This window comes from Tamandua tetradactyla, chromosome 13, assembly GCF_023851605.1.
Source record: "Tamandua tetradactyla isolate mTamTet1 chromosome 13, mTamTet1.pri, whole genome shotgun sequence".
NCBI lineage: Eukaryota > Metazoa > Chordata > Mammalia > Pilosa > Myrmecophagidae > Tamandua > Tamandua tetradactyla.
Window position 1 is genome coordinate 57,349,153 of NC_135339.1, and position 8,955 is coordinate 57,358,107.

General features: G+C 36.6%; 1 long non-coding RNA gene and 1 pseudogene across 1 annotated transcript in view; one reads left to right on the forward strand and one right to left on the reverse strand.

Moving 5' to 3' along the window:
- The window catches only part of LOC143654060 (uncharacterized), a 36,517-nt gene extending 28,693 nt beyond the window's left edge, over nt 1-7,824 (forward strand). Inside the window, exon 3 of the long non-coding RNA XR_013161655.1 lies at nt 7,454-7,824. This is a non-coding gene — a long non-coding RNA (uncharacterized LOC143654060). The remainder of the gene's footprint in view (nt 1-7,453) is intronic.
- LOC143653168 (pre-mRNA-splicing factor RBM22 pseudogene) lies at nt 2,883-4,113 on the reverse strand (annotated as a pseudogene).
- Nucleotides 7,825-8,955: the final 1,131 nt, after the last annotated feature.

The following is an 8,955-nucleotide window of genomic DNA, read 5'->3' on the forward strand; positions in this document are numbered from 1 at the left end:
GCCATCTTCCGATAAAAGTCGAAAAAATATTCTTATGTTTGTACTATTAACCCCAGTCCATCATCCACACAGGGTTCACTGTATTACATAGTCCCATGTTTTATCTTTGAATTTTCCTGCTAGTAACATATACTACCCAAAACTTCTCCCTTTCAGCTGCAGTCACTGATACACTACAGTGCTGTCAATTAGTCTCACAACTGGAACGCCTACTAATTGGATGTTAGATTTTAATTAAAATTTTTCTATTTTTTAACTATTGTTTTTCTATTTGGGGGAAATTTTCACAATTTTATCTCTAAAAGTATTTATTGCCCTTTTTTTTTGGGGGGGGGGGGGCATGGTCCAGGAATCAAACTCAGGTCTCCCTCATGAAAGGCAAGCATTCTACCACTGAACCACCCGTGCACCCTTTATTGACCATTTTAAAGTGTATTTTTTAAATGTCTAAGAGCTCTTTCTTGACCTCAGAATGTCCATTTTTCATAGCGTTTCTGCTCTTCTTCATAGATACAATTTCTTTTCTTATCTATCTGGGGTATTGTAGTTGTTTGGCTTTTGTTTCATTTTCTTCTGCTTGCTGCATTGACTTCAGAGTCTTACATTTTCTTTTTTTTACAGAAAAATTCTATGTTTTTATATCAGATGCTTTTCTTACATTTCTTAGTATCTTTAGCTTTCTAAAGTTCATGTTTCAAAGTGAAGCTTAAACGTAAAACATTGGTTGAATATTTAGGGAATGCTTTTTGAACTGTTGAGCTTCATTGTGGAATCAAAATTTTATTGCAAGACCCCTAAATATTCATCTCTGTAAGTCATTTCCTTGAGTTCGCTCATTTCACTAGGGATGTATGCTTCAATATATATGTTTGCCTATTTGTGGGGGTGCTGTGTTCCTAACAACCGGCATTCTGGGAGCAGAGCCAGGAAAGGGGTAACTGGGAAAGAAGCAAATGACATCCTTTTTTTTTTTTTTTTTTTTTTTTTGCTAAATACAGACTTCCCTTTAATTTTCTTGTTTTAAGTTAATTTTTTCAGTCCTACCCACAGTTGTGCCTGATGTCCCCTAACTCCTTTCTTTGATTCCAGTATATTGCATTCTTTATTTTCCTTGAGTGTGTAAAGTAGTTATTGTGTAACATTACTTTCTTCCAAAATTTGTTCTTTATTTGTCTCTCTCATGTTAAATTCATTCCTTTTTAAAGTAAGATTTTTGGGGATAACAATTTTTTATGTATTCCTTGGATATTTTAAAATTACTAATCTTTCTGTGCCAGTAGAAAGGTGGCATCTCCTTAGCTCCCTTTCCTGTTTACCTAGTGACTTGTTAAATCCTTTGGTTAGACTTTGAAATGGAAGCTGGATATTGTTTATATATATATATATATATATATATATATATATATATATATATATATATATATTTAGTTATTTAGCTGCAGAAGGTTGGGGTAAACATGGAAAAAAAGCAGTGGAGTCATGACAGTCTAGGTATGGACAATTCTCACTTAAATCCTTGGAATCTCTCCCCTTTTTCCCAAGGACCAGTTTCTTTTGTACATCCCTGGTTTCCTGGCTTTGAGAAACATTGGCTGTCTTGGTTATATGAGCAGTTAAAGTGTAACCACATGATCAATGGACATATTTGCCACTCAGTTGATTTATCTGGGAAATGCAAAACTGACTTTCATGGTAATGTCTCTCTTTTCTCCTGTAGTCTAGTCTTGCCTCTAGACTTTCCCTTCTAATAGGAAATCAGTGAAAACAAAAATGGCACTACTATATGGTCTTCAGCTTCCTTCCCTCCCCATTATGCCAGATTTAAAACATTTTAAATGTAAAAATTAGTGCATTTACAAAGGTAGACATAGTTCCATAATGGTTCCTTATGTACCCATCTTTCAACTTCAACAATTATGAACTTAAGCCTAATCTTATTTCATCTGTATCCTCACCCATACTTCCCTCCATCATTGTGACGTCAATCTCAGATATTCTCTCATTTCATCTGCAAATGTTTCACCAAGTATCTTTAAAAGGTGAACTTTTAAAATATAACAATACATATACATAAAATTAACGAGACAATTTTAATGTCGTCCAATACCATTAGTGTTCAAATTTCTAATTGTTTCATACATATCCTTAAAGTGTTTTTGTCAGTTTGCTTGTTTGTTTGAATCAGGATCCTAATAACTTCCACATACAATGACTAGTATATATTATAGTTTCTTTTGCTCTGCCCGTCTCTCTGGTTTTTCCTTGGAATTTTTGATTTGGTTGAGAAAAATAGGGCATTTATCCTGTTCAGTTTCCCAAAACCCTGTGGTATAATTTAATAGTTCCTCCGACTTCTGTATTTCCTGTGAATTTGTAAGACTACATCATAGTTGTTATCGTGTTCTTCCAGAATGTCTGGTTTCCTCTCTTTTTGTGGTACTGGCAGATGCCAATACAATTTTAATTGCCAATCAAAAATTATTCACCCTTATTCTTTGCTAGTTACACTAGTATTTTTATTCAAGTGGCAGTTTGTGTAGTCCTGGAATATAAATCATGACTGAGTATCATCCTGACAGTCCCATTTTCCTTTGCTATGAATTGTTAGATTGTTTTAGAGGTAGACATGAGACTCAGTTCTAGCCAAATAAATGTAAATTTAGTGGAATTTTTTTCCTCCCTGATGAAAGATGAAAAAAGCATGAAAAGAAGGACTTTTTTTTTTTTTGCTTCTTGGTATACTGCTGAGGAAGGAAATAATGCCCAGTGCTATGGCAGCCATAGGATCTCAATGTGATTTTTTTTTTATTTATTCCAAGATTCATTTACTGGGAAATGAAAGCACTCATTCTTTTGCAGAGCCCAAGTGTGGTGATAACGTGCTAGGGGCTGTGTTTCCCAGGATGAGCTCCCATCCTTTGAGGGCCCTGAGAAGGATTGTGAATTGGTCCTGAAGTCCTCATGAAAGGAGGGGGTGGTCCCATTGGGTGGAACATGTGTGGCCCAAAACCTGGGAGTGGGGGCGGAGCAATACCAGGGGGTGGTGTCAGGGCTAATGTTCACCAAGGCTGGAGGACCACTTGGGGGATAGTTTGAAGTAGTTGTAGTTCCTGCTACAGGAAGAGGAAGAAGAGCTCCTGGCAGCCCTGGAACAGACTCTAGCTTGATTACAGAGTCTATGGTTTGGTCCTCTTTTTCTTTTCCTCTGGTTGCTTGAGATCTTACGCTTTTCATGTTGAGCCTGCAGCCACTGACAATCAACTTATTAAAAGACTTTTCAGTGGCCACTTCTGAAGCTTGCCTTGTGGCAAACTGAATGAAAGCACACTGCTGTCTCTGAATAATATTATCTGAATCTCTGCAAACTGGTAGAAATGAATTTTTAGATCTGTCTCAGTAGTGGTATCTCCCAGATCACCAACATATAGTGTGGTAATGGTCTTGTCATCTGGTGGCTCTAGATGAGGCATTGTTAAAGCCCGCTTTAGAAGTTTATCTGCCACAGGATCACTGATTCCAAAATAGTGGTCTTTGATAGTCTGATCAGCAAGGGGGTCATCTGGATCTGTAGGCTTCTTATGTCTGTATGGACACTCCACTCTTCTCTTAAATTCTCCTTTCACCCAGGAGCAAAGGTGGGGTGGATTCCATTTATAGTAGTCTGGGTCAGTTTGAGTATCATGTCATGGTCATGTGGCTTCCCCTAACATACCAACCAATGGTGTTCCATCAGAGTTAGAAATCTCTCCATATTCTCTGTGTAGTCCTCTTTGTTGACATCTGACTCTGGCACATCATCCGTAAAAGACAATCTCACATCACGAACCCGGATGGGTAGGCCATACTCTAGGTCCAAGACGCAGATCTGGCAGACATTCTTCAATTTGCTGCAGGTTTGACAGACTTCTGTCTTCTTGAAATGCATTCGAACCCCAGGACCCGCCAGCAAAACACTGGGAATGGCCTGGCACAGATTTTGCATTCCTTCCAATACTTTTCTTTGGTCATTCAGATATACGAGTTTTCTCTAAGACATGTCTGGTACAGTATGGGAACGTCCACATCATCCCAGTTCTACCTGTTATAGGTGTTGGATCCCAAAGAGATTGCCATCTTGAGAGCTTCAGGAGGCAGCGGTGGCTTTCTAGTCCAGAGAGGACCGCCACAACCCCGTCAGGCCCTAAGCTCAATGTGATTTTTATTCTTCATAAATGATCTTCTCCTCCTCCTTGGAAGCTTTTAGAATTTCCACTTAGTCTTTGATATTCTTAAGTTTGACTGTAATGAATCTAGGGTGGACTTTTCATTATATATCCTGTCTGATACTCCATAAATCAATTCAGGAAAACTTTTTAAAAAACATATTCTTTCTCTCACTCTTGCTCTCTCGTTCTCTTGCTCTCTTTCTCTAACTCTGTTTCTCCTTTAATTCTCTCCTATGGGGGTTCCTATTATCATATTGGCACTTCTATTCTCCACATCTTGGCTTTTCATTAATTTTTCTTTAATATTTTATGCTTTGTTTCATGCTTCTGAGAAAATTCCTCGATCTTTTCTTATAATTCACTAATTTATTCTTTAATTATATCCATTTTGTTACATAAATATCTATTGTGTTATTTAGTCTACTATTATATATTATATATTCATACTTAGTTCTACATTTTTTCAATGTACTTTAGCTTTATGTACTAATGTCATCACTCATCTCTTTAAGTATACTAAACATGTTTATTTTAAATTCTTATTATGCCTGTTGTTCTAGTTTAATAGCTACCAGAATGCAATTTACTAGGAACAGAATGGTTTTTAAAAAGGGGAATTTATTAAGTTGCAAGTTTATGGTTCTAAGGCCTTGAAAATATCCAAATTAAAGCAAGTCTGTAAAAATGTCCAAATTAAGGCACACTCAGGAAAGGCTGATGAAGTTCAGGGTTTCTGTTTCAACTGGAAAGGCACATGGGGAACATAGCAACATCTGTTAGCTTTCCCTCAAGACTTCTTGTTTCGTGAAACTCCCATTTCTTCTTCATTACTGAAGGTCTCTGGCTGTGTGGCTCTTGTGGTTCTCGTGGCTCTGCTGCTTCTGGTGGTTCTCTCCAAAATGCTTCCTCTTTTAAAAGATTTGGGTAAACTACTCAAGACCCACCTGGAATGGGTGGAGTCACAGCTCCCTCTAATCAAACCACGATTTGGTGTGTCACAGCTACATGGAGATAGTTTAATCAAGTTTCCAACCTATAGTACTGAATAGGGATTAAAAAAAAAAGCTGCTTCCACAAGATGGATCAGGATTAAAACATGGCTACATAATCCTTTCAAACCGGCATACCTGTTCTAATAATTCTGCTTCAGTTATTATATGTTATTTCTTTTGATACTTTTCATTTCAATATTTATTCTCTTAACATGTCTTGGGAGTTCAAGCTCCTCTTTCAGGTAATGTGTATCTGGGTCAGGCTTAAACTAGGCCTGGTTAATGCATGTCATTTAGTATGTATCACTTAATAGTGTGAGTTGAAAAGGAGAGGAGGAAAAGAACCCCAGACATCATAAAAATCCCACTGATCACTACTGCCAATCCACCAATTCCATCACCTCATCATGAGCAACTATTTCTTAAATAGTTGTTGATTGGTTTTAAGTGCATGATAATAATTCATGGACTTAAATTCATGTTGTTGTCTTCCTTTCTTCCTAATTAAATAATTGTTTCATTTCTCTGAGCACTGAGCAAGGCAGACCAAGCATTTCTGAGGTTATTTGCTTTTAGCAGATGAGGTTTTCAGCAGTTTTCCTTCATCATTAGAGTGATCATGCAATTATTGTTCAAATTAGGACACTTTTCACAGAGCCAGCGAGTGAGCAAGAGAGAGAGAGAGCACGCGCAAGAGAGGGAGCCCAGTTATAAATCAGGACTTTCCTAGGCAAACTGAGTTGTGTTGTCCCCCAGCTTAACATTGATAAACCTCTACCTGAGGGCAGGAGTAGGGTTTTGTATCCCCACTGCTGCATACAGTACAAGTCACTTGGTAGATATTCCAAACTGTTTATTTAACTTTGGGCCATTCTTGTAATTTACATTGCAATAGCATCATCTATCTCCTCCATCTGCCTGTAGCATTTTGAAGTCTAGTCTCTTATCAATTGTAGCCGTGTTTTTGTTTACCTTTATGTTCATCCACATGCTCTCTTCTGTTTTGTCTCTAATAACTTTCCATGCATACTTATAAAGTTTTAGTACAAAGGTTTTACATTTAATTGTTTTGTTTTGAGCAAGTTCTGTTCTTGCCATTGTTGTATTAGACTCTCAAACCCTATTCCAACCTACTCTCCAGGGTTGTTCTATGACCTTGAATATCCCTAAAGCCAACAGGAATGAAGCACGTGAAACTAAATGAAATGAGTAATTGGTTCTTATTCATTTCTATGATTGTTAAACATCCATTACTTCAGGCATTTGGAGACTTAATGCAAGGACCTGCCTACCCCCCTGTCTGGCCCCCCAAACCAACATAAATAACACAAGAAACACCAACATTAACACAACTTCATGACTTCTGTAGTATTATATGTAGTGGTGTTATGGCATATGCTTATTTAAAACCAGAAAACAAGTCTTTTTTTTTTTTCCTGAGGGGAGAAGTTCAAGAAATTTGCAGGTGTATGTAACTTGGAAATTTTAGAGTAAAGAGTCAATGATTAAGTGTTATGAGTTATCAATTGTAATTTATATTAACATGGTCCATATGGCACTGGCCTCACAGGGATCAGATTTACCCTTTTAAAATGTTTTCACACCTCACTCTTTCTAAGCCCAACTCTATAAGTGAAATCATTGCCCTCCCCACTACATGGGATATGACATACAGAGGTGAAAGTCTCCCTAGCGGTGTGGAAGATGATTCCCAGGGATGAGTCTGGCCCTGGCACTGTTGGGTCAACAATTCCATCCTGACAAAAGGGGAAAAGAAATGTAACTAATAAAATCAGTGGCTGAGAGAGTTTAAATAGAATAGAGAGGCTACACTGGAGGTCACTCTTACACAAGCTTCAGTTAGACATTGCTACCTATTATAACTTGCCAAACCCCAACCAAAACTGTTCCAGACAATCCTAAAGAACACCTAGGGCAATATATAAGATTCAGCAAAGTTTCCATGCACTAGGGTAAGGTTCCAGAAATGTACAACCTCCATATGAGTTCCTGGACCAGATAATTTCTGAAACCTAGAGCCCAGCCTCTCTAGAACATCTGTTAGTTCCATGTCTTTACCCCATTTTTTTGACAGCTCCTTCCAACATGAAAAAGTTAGAATGGCCATAGCCCAAATACCCCTAAAGAGTGGGATAGAAAGATCAAAGGTGATGGTGGAGTTAAACAGAGAAGGTAGGGCTTAACAAATGAATATGACTGCTGAATCATTAAATTGATATTTCTTTTACTTTCCAGGAGCAGCTAGAAAAACCTAAAATTGTGGAATTGTAACCCATACCAAACTCTGAAATCTCTTCTACAACTAATTGTGCTGTGCTTTGAAATTTATTGCTTTTTTGTATATATATTATCTTTCACATAAAAGAAAAAAAATTCAATTGTGATGATAAAATATTTATTCCTTCTAGCCTCGTATATTCTGGAGCAGCTAGGAGGAAAAAATCTGAGAGGATGGTATGGTAGCCCAGGACAAACTCTGGGATCTGTCCTGTAACTACTTGTTGAAGGGTGCTCTGAAAACGATTGCTTTTTTTCTCTCTTTGCTTTGCGTATATGTTATATTATACAATAAAAAAAAAGTTAAAAGAAACTATAAAACAAAAAAAATGTGCCACAAAAAAATCAAATTGTTAGTTAATATTTGTTTTCCACAGACAAAAAAAATAAAAAGGTAAGTGCTATACATTTTTTTATTCTTTTAAAACTTTAACGAGATGTATCAAACACATAAAGGGCATATAATAGAGTATATATAACGTGTACCAGGTGTACTCTTATAAAAATGTAATAAGTATATCATTTCCTTTCTTTCTTTTTCTAAGGACTTGAATTCTCTGGTTATATAGGAGAGAATTTGTGCATCAGTTCTCTTAGCCTCAGGATACAGATGCCTAAGAAAGAATTTAATGTGATTTTTCATGGGGGAGGGGTGCCCTAAAATATTTAGGTAAGACCAGTAGAATTTATATAGTTTATTTTAACATTCTTCACAGTTGAATGTAAAGGTACTAAGAATGATCTTATCTTTAATTAAAACAATAAAAATAGCATATTTAAGATTTGATCATCTGGGAAGTTGTGATTTGAGAGAAAACTAGCAGGGATTCCTACTCTTAAAAAATTCTCATCACCTATTATAGATTCAAGAATCTTCCAGTGAATCGCTGGCTCCTTGAGGGATCATGACTTGTTTATTACTAACACAGTTCCTGAAACATAATAGGTGTTCAAGAAAATACTGCTGAATAAATGCTGAGTAACATACATTGCAAAGAGCTTTGGGAAGGGTGATGGTTGAAGTTCATTTTCAAATAACGTTTGGTTGATAGACTAGAAGAGAGTAACCAATCTGTAATATACTTGACGAAGGAATGAGACCACCCTACACTAAATCACTCAGGCTCTTGATGTCTCTTTTTTTTTTCATTTCCCATCACCTTTGGTTATATTGTTGAGGGTAGAGCAATTGGGCTTGAGACATCAAGCAAAAAGAAGATAGCCATGTTTAAGAGAATCTTCCTTTCCAAATCATGTCATTTAACTCTTTAATGATGACTATAATAGTTATCATTTATATAGTGCTTACTATGTACCAAGCTATCTATGACTTAAAAAATGCTTATATTTTTGTAATTGCAAATGTAAGTTTAGAGTGGTAATTTTATTGCCCTATGGTCTTATCTATGCTTTAGTGGAGTGAATCTCTAGAGTGAAATGTAATGATTTTTAGCAGAAAT